The 16,056-nt window shown below is 49.4% G+C and overlaps 1 pseudogene across 1 annotated transcript; it reads left to right on the top strand.

Annotated features, from left to right (window-relative positions):
- Window positions 1-4,108: 4,108 nt before the first annotated feature.
- Window positions 4,109-15,923, top strand: LOC307110225 (ATP-dependent Clp protease proteolytic subunit, mitochondrial-like; annotated as a pseudogene). Its single transcript has 2 exons — window positions 4,109-4,192; window positions 15,346-15,923. The product of its transcript is annotated as an ATP-dependent Clp protease proteolytic subunit, mitochondrial-like (transcript).
- Window positions 15,924-16,056: the final 133 nt, after the last annotated feature.

Below are 16,056 nucleotides of genomic sequence, written 5' to 3'. Positions count from 1 at the left end.
TCCAACTTAGGGGAGTGCCGAAAGCAGTGCCCCTAATTATTCCTTGACCTTTCCAAACAAGTCTATGCATGTGCAGACCCCTGGCTGTTTACTGGAATCCTTATGCTTAATCTTTGGGTGTCCTTGCTTAAAGGACCCTACAAACACATGTGTCCTCTCAATATTACTTACCCTACTGATTGTATCTAAAAGATAAACTTTATCTCAAACTGCTGCTACAATAAAAGCCTAACGAGGCAGGCAATCGGGGCTGTCTGGTTCATTTAGCCAGGCAGTCCCCTTAGCCCTTTCTTTCACAGCAAATGTTATGTCAGAGTAATCCATTCATCTGGGTTATTCTGACATAACATGGTCTGCTGGTCAGCCCTGGCACACCGGCCAGGCTAGTTTTATTTTTTGAAAAACCTCCATACTGTTTTTCATAATGGCTGTACCGATCTATATTTCCACTGTCATGCAAATGTACAAGCATTCCCTTTGTTCCACATCCTCACCGATATACATATTTTAATATATTTTTATTGATTTCAGAGAGGAAGGGAGAGGAAGAGATAGAAACATCAATGATGAGAATCATTGAACTGCTGCCTCCTGCATGCCCCCTACTGGGAATCAAGCCTGCAACCTAGGCATGTGCCCTCGACCAGAACCAAACACGGGACCCTTCAGTTTCCAGGCGGATGCTCTATCCACTGAGCCAAACCAGTTAGGGCTGTTTTTCTTTTTTAAAAATTTATCTTTATTGTTGAAAGTGGTAATACTAAAAAGAACAAAAAAAAAGAAAGAAAGTAGTAACACCAATATGCCCTTCCCCTCCCCCCATTGACTCCCTCCGCCCTGACCCTACCCTTCAATTTGTTTCATCAGTGTTTTATAGTTTTCAGTGTACAGACCTTTCACCTAATTGGTTATTGTAAAAGAGATTATTTTCTTAATTTGTTTTTCACAGCCTGCCTAGTGGTCCTGGCAGGTCTGTCTCTTGCTTCATGCTTCAACAGTGTTTGAACAGAGAAGACCTGGGGACTCTCCATCTTCCAACCTCCTCTCCAGTTGCAACCTCCCGGAAGTCTTCTCAGCTATCCCCTGACTCTGGGACCAGACAAATCCATTTTGTGTTGTGTGTTTAGCCCCTTATTGCTGACCAATCCTGAGCCCTCATGTTCATCACAGTATTCCCCTGAGATGGAGAATGTTGTCAATTGTCTGGTCAACCTGTATCCCTTGGTCTCCAATGCCTCCCTCTTTCTCTTGGCTTCTATTTCCATTGCAGCGGTGTGACTTTGGAGGATTTAGGACACTTCTGCGAGTTGACCAAGAAGAAGTAAAAGGGAGCTGAGCATCTCTAGAAGATGCAGGACCGGCCTGGTGGCCATGCCTTCTTCCAGGGCTTACAGAAGCTCTCCCACCATGCCATGGGAGCTACCATGGCTCTATAGGACAACCTGAACCAGGCCCTTTTGGGTCTGCATGCCCTGGATTCTGCCCTCATAGACCCCATCTTTATGGCTTCCTGGAGAGCCACTTCCTAGATGAGGAGGTGAAAGTCATTAGGAGGATGGGCAACTACCTGCCTAAACTCCCCAGGCTAGTTGTCCCTCACTCTGGGATGGGCGAGTGTCTCTTCAAAAGGCTTACTCTCAAGTACTACAAGGAGCCTCCAGAGCCCACCGGCCTTTGAGGGGCCCCTCTGCATCCCCTGTGTCAGGACTTCTGACTCAGCCTCTCCCTGCAGCCATGAGGCAACTTTTTAAAAATATATACATACCATAGTTAATGTCACCTTCCTGAATAAGAAGGAAAAGTCAGAATCCAAAAAACACAAGGGTGAAGCATCCATCTTATATAAAAACGGCTGTTTGAAATTTTAACCCTGCTATTTGGCTTATGTAAATGCTTTCTTGCTTAAATAATAAGGAAAATAAGACTACTCCCACTTCAGAGAGGCCATTAAACCTTCCCCGGATGAAGTTATCAGTGCTGGCACCAGGCCAAGCCTTTGGTTGAGGTCTCTAGCACATAGGGGCTCTTTAAGAACTTGCAAAGGGGGTTGGAAACACCCCTATATTTGGGAGACAAAGAAGGTAAAAACATATAAATAGGGAAAGTTCCTCCATGTTGGGGCCCTGAATTTGAGAGACATTTTCCTCTGGACCTGCGCGTAATAAATGTAACTCCATCTCTCTAAGTGTTGCTTGGTTTTCTGTAATATTAATGGTTCCCTGAGCCAGGGAACAACTGTGCTTGGCCTTTTGGCCTCCGGTGAATGGGCCAGGTTTGGGGCCTGGGGGAGCCGGATAGGACTCTGGGAGGTGCGGCTCTGCTGATTTAGCAGAATTGAACTGGGGACTCCGGGCACTCCTGGACCTCATCCCAGGACCTGGCCGGCATCTGGAGAGAGTGGACAGACACTTTTGGACCTGTCGACAGAATTGGCAATGTAGGAGCCCCAGTTGGTTAGGCCCACTCCAAGTGAGTGGAAGGGGGAGCTTGATCACCTCCCTGGAAGTCAAGGACTTCCTCGGGGACTAGCTGAGACCCCGTTGGGTTATTACCTCTTTCTATTGTTTAATTTGTTTAAAGATAGGGCGGACCCGCTGTGACGGAATGCAGAAGTCTCTAGCAGCTGTGAGATTTCTTTTTCTCAGAGTAGTTTGCTCTCCATCAGAGAGGGAATCAGCCCACTTAACTAATAAACATTTCTCTCTATGTTTGTATAAGTAAGGGTTTCAATTTGCTCTGATTTGTGAATTTGCTATATTAAATTGAAATTTTGAAGTCCTAGGGTTAATTTAAAGGTATAAATTTGTGAAATTTCAAAGAACAAAGAACTTTTATTTATGGCTTTCTTATCTTTTTTGGTGGCCGGAGACTTCCAGGGGCAGGGCTTACAGCTCTGCAGGGCGGAGAGATTTACAGGCCCTGTCCCTGCCTGTGATATTATAGTCCAACGTGAGCCACCTGAGGCGGAACTAAGGCTGAAGTTATTATTAACTGTCTATGGATCCCGTTAACCCTGATTGTGTGTCTTGTGTGGTCTGTTGTCTTCGTGGTTGTGTGTTTTGTTTGACTTGCTGTTTTCAGTTATTTATTAGGATCCTCATAGAGGACATAACCTGGTCTTTCCCTTCCTCTTTCATCCTGATTCTAATAGCATCTGTAACTGGATTAAAGATCTTTTCTTTCAGGAGGCCCTCCAGGCTTTCAGTCTCCAAGAAATCTCCCTACACACCCTTATCCTCATCCGCTATCTTTCCAGGCCGACTAAGAGTCATTTTTCTCCACAGGTTGGACCCCAGCTTCCAGGAGGGAGGACTGCTACAGCGGTAGTCTGTAGTTTTCTCTGAAACTCCCACTGTTTCTATTTCTCCCCTCTGTAGGAATTGTCTTCCTCTGACTCACAGTAGGAAAGGGAGACAAGCAACTGGACTGGGTGGGGGACAGGGATGGTCGGAGAAATCAAGAGTGGTAAAGGAAGAGGATTTAAGATCCTAGGAGCTTAGAGTAAGAGGAAAGATCTATGAGGGAAAACAATGGTTACAGATAGAAAAAAGTATCCTTAAATGTAAAAAGCCTAAATATACAGGATCTCAGACCATTTGCCTTGTTTCAGGACAGAGTAAATGGTTAATGCAGAAAGAGAGGGGGGGTGGTATTGGCAGTTAATTATGAAGCAGGGAGAGATAGGTTTTTGTTGATTTTTACTGGCTGCAGACCGCTCTGCAGTCGTAGGGGTCTGGTCTAGGTGTCTTATCAGAACTTCACTAGATTCAAGGTTGAAAGTTTTCTGCAAGCATAATTAATCTTTCTCTTTTATTCTTTTTAACCCTTCCAATACTAAATTAGACTGATACAATATACTTGAAATTCATAAATATTAATCTAAAAATGCTGACTGTTCACTTTTGGTAATCATTAAAGCATTGAGATTTCTAAGAATAAAGAATTCTAATACATTACAAAAACTAAACTCCCAGGAGCCAAGCGGAGGAGAAACGGAGCTGAAGTCCGCAGCTGCCCTGGTGATTTAAAACTGGTTGCTAGGCAGACTCAGCCCCTGAGACAGGTGAAAGAAGGGGGTGAAGGGGGCTGGATGCCAGACCTGCCTGCAATGGCCTGGAAGAAGCAGCAGCAGCGAGAAAAGCGGGGGACAGCAGACATTTACCTGACACTAGAGCTGCCCCGCTGCTGCCCAGTGAGTAATGAGCATTTTACAACAAGCAACACAAGACTGAGGCCTTTGGCTTGCTGGCTGCAGCAGTTAAACCAGAAGCCAGTGACTGCGCCTGGCCTTCCGGCAGCCCCAGGAATAGAGCAGGGAGCCCAGGATCTGTGAAAGCAGCAGACAGAGCTAGTGAAAGCTCCCTGTTTGCGAATGTACTGAAAGGGTTCAGTACCTGCTGCTGCTGGAAGAGGAGGGGCTGAGATCCCTTCCAGTGCACTCCCTTGGGAGAGGCCTGGTCGCTGCTCTGCCACAAAGGGGACTGGCGGGAAGGCAAGGGGCCCAATACCCAAGCCACTGCCACAGAAGCCCTTTGCAATATGCAAAGCTGTTTCTAACTGCAACTCTGGCTGTTTTGGACTGGCAGCTTATGGCAGGGCCCTGTAACTAGTGAACGGTTAACAAAAAAGGCAAAGGAAAGGCTGGACCGGGGAGCCTTCAGGACTTTGAGAGTCTCCAAGAGAGGAGGAGTCTGACCGAGGGATGGCAGAGACCCTGTTGGGTTGGAAGGACCTAAGGCCGCATGTTAAACTTATAAATTACAGCTTTCTAGGCAGATGTCCAAGCCCAGGTATGTAGGGGTTAAGCTGCCTGTTTACAGCAAAACAACTTTCTCCCGTGCCAGAATAAATTTTAGGGAAATTAGACAGGCTGTGTTTGTGGCTAGAAAGAAGAACTGGCCGCCACGCACAGCCCTGACAGTGGCCTGCAAAAAACTGTATAATAGACTTAGATGATGCCTGCGTCTTCATGGACATGACTCCAGAGAGACAAGGACAATTTTGCTTCGTGTGGGAAGGTCAAGAATAGACTTTAGTCACCTCCCTAAGATATTTGTGTAGCCCTGCCATGTGTCATGTTCAGTAGCAGACGATTTAGCTGTCAGAAGTGGCCTCAGTGCCAATGTTACTGCCTCGCAGGCCTGTGTGACCATGCCCATGTCAGGGTGGCACAAACCTCAACTTTAGGAAACCGGGGAAGGCCTGTGTGGAACAGAGGGAAGTGGTGAAGTGGTGAGTACCAGCCCTTTGTCACAGGAATTATAGACCCCGTGAGGTCTTGTGACATGTGAGACCCTGTAAAGGAATAAAGCTCCCTTAGTCCTTTCTGAGAGGGCGTGTCACCCCTCCCAGAGACCATATGTAATTTAAGGACAAGTCAAGTAGGGGGAACCCTACTACAGGGACAGCTGTAATTGTCTATTTGAATATAGACACATTTTGAATTTCTTCTTGCCATTTGAAGACAGTTATATTACCTTAAAGAGTCCATGAAAAGGACTAACAAGGAAAATCAGAAGATCTTAAAACAGGTTAGTATATTTTTCTCCTTATATAATTCCTCCAAAATTTGGCAATTCTTAATAAATAAATCATGGCAATACATTTCTTTGCATAAATTCAATAAGACCGGTTTCTAATAGTGGTTTTAATAACTGAAAACTTTGATTGGAGTGTCATGTTTTAAAGAGTCCTGTCTGAACTCTGAAGACTTGAAGCCAATAAGAGTGCCAAGGAAAAGCCTGGTATCCTGCTTGGGAGCCCTGAAAATGGCTGGCGCTGGAGCATCAGGCCCATGCCCTACCATCACTGGCAGTTGGTCAGAGTAGAAGGGGACCAATAAGGACGACTCTGCGTCCCTGTGGAACCCGCAAGCACTCTAGGCCTCGATGAGTAGGAGGGCTACTGAGATGGGCCTTGAAGCTTAGGGCGTGGCCCCAGGTGGAGTCGCTGCAGGTGAGGGATTCACCTAACTCAGCAGATACTGCAGGCAGGCCGGAAGGCAGCTGGATGGCTTGGCTTCCTGCCCCTACGGGGCACACTAAGATTCAATCATGAAATTCCAGCAAAGATGGGGTGGGGGGGGGCAATGGTAAGATATGTACACATATAATACCTTAATAAAAAAATTGAAAAAAAAATTCCAGCAAAGGTAGTCAGTTACCATTCTTGTTGTGTTTATGCAAACAATCAGGCCAAATTGAGTACAATAGATAAATTGGTCTTGATCTGGATCTTTTGATAAACATAGAGGTAATTTTGAGGAGAAAAATTCTATTTCAATAGAGGTTATTAAAACTGGAATGTTTTCTTTCCCTTCCATCGGATCATTTGTTACAGTTTGTCTCTGCCAGGTCACAAGCCCACCTCCTTCTGTGCCCAGGCCTCATCGTCCCTCTGACAGACAGCAAGGATCTCTTGGCTCTGAGAGAAAACTCCATCCATCCTCAGCAGGAAGCAGCTACAGAAGAAATTCAATGTCCATTTTCCCTAAAAAAATTCAGAGCCAGCATCCTTGAGGTAATATATTAGGCAGTTAGACAGACATGAGCAGAGCAAGGACGATGGGCCAACTTGAGCTACCAGATGTAACTAAGTATTTAAGACAAGGGGCATAGCCAAAGAGGTACTCACCAAAGTCTCAGCCCCTAGAAAAGGCCAGTAGCCTATCTGTCCAAAAGACTTGACCCCTTTGCATTTGGGTGACCTACTTGCCTCCCGGCAGTAGCAGCCACAGCTATGCTTATCGAAAAGCAAATAAGTTAACCCTAGGGCGGGAACTAATTCTAACTGCCCCACATGAGGTCGAGGCTTTACTCCGGAACACACTGAAGTGCTGGATGTCAAACACTTCAGTCACCCAGTTTCAGGCTCTCCAGTGAACAAAAGAAAAACCAATAACAATTTATACTGATAGCAGGTACGCATTTACAATGGCTCACGTACACAGTGCTATTTGCAAGGTAAGTGTTCTCCACAGAAACAAGAGGGAACCGGGCCACAGATGAAGCAGCCCGGGAGGCTGCCCTAAAACCAGTGGGGCCTCTACAGATTCTAGTGCCTCTTCCAGACCCTGACCTACCCAATCTAAAAAGCTGAAATCCATAACCAGTCTTTACTCAAGTTCTTACAGGCTTTACAGTCTACCCAGGAAGCAATCCAGAAGCACCGAGACGCTCTGCCTGTACCAACTTCTGATCCGGTTCATCCCTTCCACCCTGGTGACTCTGTTTGGGTAAAGAAATTTGCCACCAAGGACTGACTCCTACCTGGAAAGGACCACCTCCACGGCAGTCAAGGTTGACAGAATCCCAATGTGGCTTCATCACACCCGGCTTAAGACAGCCCGGGCAAAATTGAGAGTCCAGGACTCTTCGGACTCTCTAAAGATTATCCCGACCCTCATTCTGGGCCCTTATCTTATAAGCAGGCCCACTAACTTTATTAGGCAGAAAATTAAGATTATAGTCCTCAGGGGTAAATATAACTCCCTCCCTGACAATGACTAAGAGTCAATGATTTGACTCATGTACATAAAACCAGTGGGGAATGAAGCATCCATCTTATATAAAAACTGCTGTTTGAAATTTTCACCCTGCTATTTGGCTTCTGTAGATGCTTGCTTGCTTAAATAATAAGGAAAACAGGACTACTCCCACTTTGGAGAGGCCATTAAACCTCCCCCGGACGAAGTTATCAGTGCTGGCACCAGGCCAGGCCTTTGGTTGAGGTCTCAACGCCCCAGCACATAGGGGCTCTTTAAGAACTTGCAAAGGGGGCCGGAAACACCCCATATTTGGGAGACAAAGAAGGTAAAAACATAAATAGGAAAAGTTCCTCCATGTTGGGGCCCAGAATTTGAGACATTTTCCTCTGGACCCGCGTGTAATAAACGTAACTCCATCTCTCTAAGTGTTGCTTGGTTCTTCTCTGGTTTTCTGTAACAAGGGCACTTTGGCTAATCCCATACTAACAGAAAACATTTGTTTTGGTAAAATACATAGAGATGACATTGCTGGAAAATAATATTTCTAACAAGGTTCATTTCCAGACCGTATAAAAAATTCATGCAAACCAACAAGCCATTTGGAAAAAAAAAGGTCATCGAGAGAAAGGTCACCACAGACAGAGCCAGGACGACCAACAAACACACAGCATTGGGGCGGCGCCGCCCCGAGGCCGCCTGGTCCCTGTCCCTCCGTCCTCTCCGCCCGCAGCCGTGACCACAATAACAACCCGAGGAAACGTGACAGCTCTCACTTCCTGCAAAGGAAACCGAGTGCAGAGCCTGAACCAGGAGGAAAGCAGGGCCGGGCCCCGCCCTGGGGCCACAGGCCATCCCTCGACGCTGCCAATGGCGCCGCCCGCCCAACACGTGGACCAGGCCAGGCGCCCGCTGCTGGCACCCCCAGTGGGCGCTTCCCCCTCCCGATGGCGGCCTGAGGCGCTGAGGCCCCGGTCAGCTCTGCGGCCCCTTCCTCTCCCCCGCCCGGAGGTGGAGCTCCGCGGTCCGGCGGCGGCCAATTCCACGGCTCAGGAAGCGCCGTAGGGAGCGGGCGCCGGGCCGCAGCTCAGGGCGCAGGCGAGGCCCGCGGGCCAGACGGCCCCTGAGCACCAGGCGGCTCTTAGCCGTGAGGGCCGGGCGGTGAGGGGTCCCCAGTGATAATTTTTGCCACCGGATTGGGAAGCATTCGAGATTCCTACGAACAGGCTCTCCCCCCTTGCTTTACTCAGGTTCCCCCCTCAGACCCTCCTCGGGAAGTCCTCTTTGTCCTCTCAAACCCCTTTCTCTGTCTTCTGACTCTTTCAACCCAGCGGATCGTTTCTCTCCACGTGTCTCAATCTCGCCACCTCCTTACAATCCTACACCTGTCCCTCTCTGACTAAGCACTCTTTTTCCCAGGTCAACGCCGGAGTGGAGTGCAGGAGTCCTTGGAGGACTCCGGAGTACGTTTAACCGTGTTTTTTTCCTTAACACACACTGGTCCCGCCCACTGACCTGCATTTACAGGCCCTTCCTCTCCCTCAGGGTGTTCGCTTCCTGAGCCTCAGTCTCCCTGAAACACCCCTCCTGGTCCCGCCCTCATTTTGGGAGGCAGGATGGGGCATTTCTACCTCTGAGAATTCTAACCCCCCTCCTTCCCCTGTGCTCTCCGCCAATCTCCGCTCCCGTGGCCTCAGCAAACGAATTCACAGGTGGCTGGCCATCCCCTTCTCACTCTCTGACCTTTCTCAAATTGAAAGACGTCTAGACTCTTTCTCTTCAGACCCTCTGAACCAGCAGCCGCCTTCTCCCCAGTCCCGGAGCCCAAATCCTGAGAACCTGAGCTCCAAAACAGCCTTTCCATCTAACACTCAATCTCAGGCCCAAAGACTGCCTTCCTCAGCTTCTTCTACTCTCGCGTCCACTCTACCCCTGAGGGAGGCAGCAGGAACTGAGGGCACACTCTTTGAGTCCATGTCCCATTCTCTATGTCCAGCCTCACAGATTGAGAGGCATCTCAGGTTTCTTTTCCCAATGACCTGACCACCTTTACTCCCCGACATACGCCGCAACTGCAGGTCCACAAACCCCTCAAAAAGACCTCGTTAACCTGACCTTTAAGGTCTTTAATAATAGAGACAAGGAGACCCAAATCCAAAACCAAGCAAGATCAGGCCAAGGCAGAGGCCCAGTAGGGGGCCTTCCAGCTCCTAGCCACCGCTTTCAAACCCCAAACGAAGTGCCGGTCCTCCAACCGCAGGTAAGTCGGGGCTGAACCTCCTCCGGGCCCATGCTTCTAATGCAGCAAGGAAGGACACTGAGCCAAGTCCTGCTCAAACCCGAGACCCCGCCTGGGCCCTGCCCAAGGTGCGGAAGGGAAGGCCACCGGAAATCAGACTGTAGTCTGGCCCCTCCGGTCTGGCCTCAGCCAGTCCAGCATGGCCACCCTCTGGATCCGGTTTGGAGCTCCCAGACCTCCTGGGACTGGCCACCGAAGAAGCTGCCCAGGCCCTGACAGGGCCCCACAGACTTACATCACCAGGACAGAGCCTCGGGGAACACTGTGGTGGCAGGTAAGCCGATCTCCTTTTTAATTGACACTGGGGCCACTTATTCTGCCCTCTCTGAATTCACTGGGACCCTTGTCCCCTCCTCAGTCTCTATTATGGGGGTTGACGGATTAGTCTCACAGCCATTAGCCACCTCATGTCTACACTGCATCTTACTAAATTCCCCCATTCACTCTTTTCCCATTCTACCTTGGTGCCCAGCCAGGGCTACCATGCATCCCCGCATAAAACCCAGTTGTCCCAAACCACAGTCACCTGCCTCAGTTTCACTCTCTTACCCTAAAAGGCCGAGCCATTCCTTGGACTGTAAACGCCTTATCTCCTCATCTCCTCTATGATCATTATCTGTAGGAAGAATGTGGCCATTTGGGACTGAAGCGGCTAGAGGCCTGGCTAGCCTGGGAACCGGCTGCGGGGCCTGCTCCCTCCCCCGCCCCCTGCCTTTTAGAAATAAAGAAAGATAAAAAGAAAGGAAGAAGTTACTCTGAGCAAGAAAGTGAGGCTTCAGTCTCCAAGCCTGGCAGGACAAGGTTGCTGGATACTTCTTAAGCTAAACCAGAATATTCAGTGTCTAACCTCTTATCCAACCTTCCAGGTCCCTGGCTTCCACTACTCCTTTCCTTCCCTTTCCCTCCCACTTTCACTGCAATACAATCTCAACCACTCATCTGTCACCCCTTATTGGTAGCGCCATGGTGACCACCCTCTAAAAGGAATCTCATACCCTTTAGTCCACCTCTTCTCCTTACACCTTTCAGCTTGTCTCCATGATCAGGGATTTTTCTTCCTCTGTGGGAAAAACACATACATCTGTCTCCCCATCAGCTGGACAGGAACCTGTACTCTTATCTATCTCTATGCAGCCCCCCAATAATCAGTCTTTACCTGTCCCCGTAATCCATCATATCTGACACAAAAGAGGAGTCCAGATCATCCCTCTCCTCCTAACCCTGGGCATCACAGCAGGAGTCGGAACTGCCACAGGGAGCTTAACCACTGCTCTACCTACTTTGAAACCCTGTCTCAGGACCTACAAGAAACATGTGGATGCCCAGCAAGGGGCAAAACTGGGAAAGCAAGAACCTCACCCCCAGGGTAACCTATTCTCCCCTTTCATATCACTAGTGAGGCCACTGAAACCCTACTCTTTTCCCCCTAAAAATAACATCTAGGTCTCAGTTGTATTTCAGCTCCAGGCCCAGAAAAGCGGCAAAACCAGACAAGTGACGCTGTGGCAGCCTCAAGACCAGCTTTTACCTCCCAAGTGACTCAACAGGACTTCGCTCTCAAGACTTCACCAACCAGTCCCTTGGGGAAATTATGCTGCTGCACTCCTCATCCAGCGTCCCATCATTAGGCCAACTGGTGTCTATTCCTTTAATTTTGCTCTTTGGCCCCTGTCTCATGCGTTGTTTCACTAGTCTCTTGCAGAACAGAATGCAGGCGTTCGCCAACCAGAAGGTGGGAGATATCTATCTGGCACTGAATTCAGAACCTAACACCAGAATCCTTGAGACCCAGGGTAGACGCCCCTAACGACTCCCCCTCTCAGCTGGAAGAAGTTACGGAAGATAGACCTTCACCCCCTGACCTTGCCCGGACTCTCAATTTTTAAAAAATAATCCTACCTAATAATAGACAAATATGCAAATTGACCGTACCTTCGCTATGCCTGCGATTGGCCAGGAGGCGCGGAGGGGCGGGACTCGGGGTGGCTGGTGTGGCCGATTGGGCCGGTGGGACGCTGAGCTCGCATCGACAGCGGCAGCTTGAGCTCAGCGTCTGCGCCATGGCTGTGCTGCGGCACAGAAGGGGCCTCTGGGCCAGCGAGCTCACGTCCCACCGCGGACCATCAAAAGCGGGGGAGCTGGGTGCCTGTCCGCTCAGGCACCAGGCCTTTCAGAAGGCTTCGCTGCGCTGGAGGCTTCTGAAAGGCCTGGTGCACCAGCGGACAGGCACCCAGCTCCCCCGCGATCGAAAGCAAAAGCGTGGGAGCTGGGTGCCTGTCCGCTCAGGCACCAGGCCTTTCAGAAGGCTTCGCTGCGCTGGAGGCTTCTGAAAGGCCTGGTGCACCAGCGGACAGGCACCCAGCTCCGCCGTGATCGAAAGCAAAAGCGTGGGAGCTGGATGCCTGTCCACTCAGGCACCAGGCCTTTCAGAAGCCTCCACCACGCTGGAGGCTTCTGAAAGGCCTGGTGCACCAGCGATCAAAAGCAAAAGCGTGGGAGCTGGGTGCCTGTCTGCTCAGGCACCGGGCCTTTCAGAAGCCTTTGCCGCGCCGGAGGCTTCTGAAAGGCCTGGTGCACCAGCGGACAGGCACCCAGCTCCCCCATGATTGAAAGCGAAAGCGTATAGGGGACCCTACACGTGCATGATTCAATCATGCACTGGGCCTCTAGTATTAACAAAAGCCTGGAATGATAGATCATCCCTTCCCCCAACTGATGGATGGAGTATGACGTCAACTCCACCTGCAGCCGGTCATTCTTGAACACCTTTATGGACTCTACATTGAACCACCAATCAGCACCTGCCAAATACCCTAAGCCCCCGATTCCTAATTCCCTAGGCCCCTAACCATGTGCCTTACATGAAACCACCAATCAGCGTGTGCTGAGTGCCCTAAGCCCCGTCCCCTCTTTTCCTTCCCTTAAAAGGCACTCTCACCCCGGCACGCTCTCTCTCTCTCTCTCTCTCTCTCTTCAATTAAGCCTGTGTCCTGGTTCTCCGGCCCTCTGTTTCATCTTTTACCTGGCGGTGAGGGGGCCCGGCCGTGAGGGGTCCCCGGCGGTGAGGGGCCCGGCGGTGAGGGGCCCGGCGGCGGTGGGGGGCCCGGCGGTGAGGGGTCCCCGGCGGTGAGGGGTCCCCGGCGGTGAGGCGTCCCGGGCGGTGGGGGGCCGGGCGGTGGGGGGCCTGGCGGTGGGGGGCCCGGCGGTGGGGGGCCCGGCGGTGAGGCTGCGCTCAGAAATGTCCGGCATGGGTGCTGAAGCTAGACCAAAGAGAATTGCTGTTTTAAAATCTGTGAGAGCATTGGGATTGTTTACTCTGTATGCAAATTTCTATAATGCCTGGCTTTAAAGACCACTAGCCCGGGGGTTCTCACTTGGTTAGAATGGATACACCAAGGTTTCCAGTTGGATCCCTGGGCGGGCACATACAGGAAACTACCAACGAATGCATAAATAAGTGGAACAACAAATCAATGTCTCTCTCTCTCTCAAATCAATAAGTAAAAAGTAAACAAAATCTATTGGTCTATCTTGCACTTTGGATCGCTTACCTGAGTGCTTTTTTTGTTGTTAATTCTCACCCAAGGATATTTTTTCCATTGCTTTTTTAGAGAGAGTGGGAGGGAGGAAGGGGAAGAGAGAGAGAAACATTCATTGGTTGCCTCCCACATGTGCCCCGACTGGGGTGGGGATGGAACCTGCAAACCAGGTACGTGCCCTTGACCAGGAATCGAACCCTCAGCACTTCCGTACACCGGCCGATACTTCATCCACTGAGCCACACCAGCCAGGGAAATGCATGCTTTTTTAACCTCATGCATTGGTCATTTGGAAAATCTTGGTTCACTGAATTATGCAGATCTTCCAAATGTTAACACCTTACATTACACAAAACCAAAGAATGATATTTGGTAATATCACCACTGATCTCATTGGAAACGTGATAAAAGAGCGGAAAGCTGGCCCTAGCCGGCTTGTCTGAGTGGCTAGAGCGTTGGACCATGGACTGAAGGGTCCTGGGTTTGATGCTGGTTAAGGACACATACCTTGGTTACAGGCTCGATCGTAGGCCCTGGTCAGGGTGCGTGCGGGAGGCAGCCAATCCTTGTGTCTCTCTCACATGGATGTTTCTCTCTCTGTCTCTCCCTGTCCCTTCCACTGTCTCTAAGGAATAAAAAAATCAATGGAAAATTATCCTCAGTAAGGATTGACAAACAAACAGAAAATAGTGGAAAGATATCAAGCTGAAATTTAAAAATTTTGGCCACAAATACTGTCAGTTATTTTCCTTGACATGACAGGATTACTTGGTTCATTTTGGAGAAAATGTCTGCCAAATCCCACATCTGGGTAACCATAGCTTGTCTCTCGGTTGTTCTTTCAGGTAAAACAATGTTCCATGCAGGAAGAGGCTGTGCTCAGCCCACAGCTCAGCTGCTTTTCCTCAGGCAGCCATTGTACTTCTATACGCAGCAGGAGTGCCTGGCATGCTTCGCATTTTATCACGCAAAGTATTAAAAAGATATGTGCTTGAGTTCAAAATTAATAAAGTTAATGATGTTTCCTACTTAATAAAGGAGAGTCTTAAGTGAAACTGGCTTTTTCCTTTTCCTTTTTAAACTCTGAGTGTGTGGTAGTGAAGAAAGCAAAGTGCGGTTTCACGTCACTGTCTTGATTCACACCAGGGCCAACAGCTGAATCTTCCATTTGCGTTTACTTCACCGGTGCAGATGTTAATATGCTAAAAAAATCAAATTAGAGCTCAGTATTATCATAAAGATAGTTTTAACCTCCTTGACCCCCTAAAAATACCTCAGGCGCCTGAAGATTACACTTTGAGAACCGCTGCCTTAATCCAACCAGGGTTTCAGCTTATTTCATTGGACGGCAGTCTTTGTGAAGATTGTGTATTTAATGCTCATCCTCATTCCTAAAGTACAGTCCTGCAGAGGCCCTCGGTGCCTGGGCGATTTCTCAGACGCCTTCTCCTTGGTGGGCCTTGAACTCCAGTTTTTGTTACCCCAGTCCTAGCAGACATCTGAAAGCTGTGCTGAGCTTCTCTTCCTCCGAGCAGCTCCTTCTGGACTGGTAAATGCCTTGGGGATGCAAACAGCACCAAATAGTAGGCTCACTTCTCTGTGCTTCTCTTCACTCTGAGACCTTGCTGTGTGTGGCAGGGTTATTAAAAAAAAAAAAAAAAAAAAAAAAGACTGCAGTTTTTCATCTACAACATTTGCAATGTGATTTTTCAGCTCCTCCCAATAGAGGTGGAGTCTATTTCTCCATCCCTTGAATCTTGGTGGTCTTATAGCTTGCTTCGGCCAATAGAAGACATAGAAGCAATAATGTACCATTTCTGAAACTAGGCCTCAGGAGGCTTGCATGCTTTGATTCTGTCTCAGACCCTTTCCTTGGGAATTGCCAGGGGACTAAAACCAAGCTCTTCTGCTGGAACGTGACAGACTACATGGGCCCGTCTTAGGTCAGCCAACCAGCAGCCAACCCACCTGCTGACTCGGAGACAGTGTTTTGGCCTCATCTTTCCACCCTCATCCCCACACAGCGGACACCCTCATCCCCACACAGCGGACACCCGAGGTGGGCCTGGCCCTGCAGCAGAGCCATCCCACTCACGCCCATCGTGGTGGAGCACAGTTGCGGCAAGCGTTCCTATGACATCTACTCGCAGCTGCTGTTCCTGCAGTCTGAGAGCAACAAGAAGCCCATCCACATGAACATCAACAGCCCTGGCGGCGCAGTGACCTCGGGCCTGGCCATCTATGATAGGATGCAGTACATCCTGACCTCATCTGCACGTGGTGTGTTGGCCAGGCAGCCTGCATGAGCTCCCTGCTTCTCACTGCGGGCACCCCAGGCATGCGCCACTCACTCCCCAACTCACGCATCATGATCCACAAGCCTCCTGGGGGTGCCCGGGGCCAAGCCACAGACATCACCATTCAGGCAGAGGAGATCATAAAACTCAAGAAGCAGCTCTACAGCATCTATGGCAAGCACACCAAACAGCCTACCGGTGACTGAGTCAGCCATGGACAGAGACCGCTGCATGAGCCCCACGGAGGCCAGGAGTTTGGCATCTTAGACAAGGTTCTGGTGGGTATCCTGGCTGAGACACTGTGATTTTAAATTAAACTTTTGTAGTAAAATTTTTAAAAAATCAGAACTTAAAATATGTATAACCTCTTCTTACTCTCACCTCTTAAAACTCATCTCAAGCCTTTGGGGAGAAAGATCTGAACTTTGTCTCCTGTCT

This window comes from Cnephaeus nilssonii (assembly GCF_951640355.1).
Source record: "Cnephaeus nilssonii genome assembly, chromosome: 13".
Taxonomy (NCBI): Eukaryota; Metazoa; Chordata; class Mammalia; order Chiroptera; family Vespertilionidae; genus Cnephaeus; species Cnephaeus nilssonii.
The sequence above is the reverse complement of the archived record's forward strand: the minus strand, read 5'-3'. Positions and strand labels throughout refer to the sequence as shown.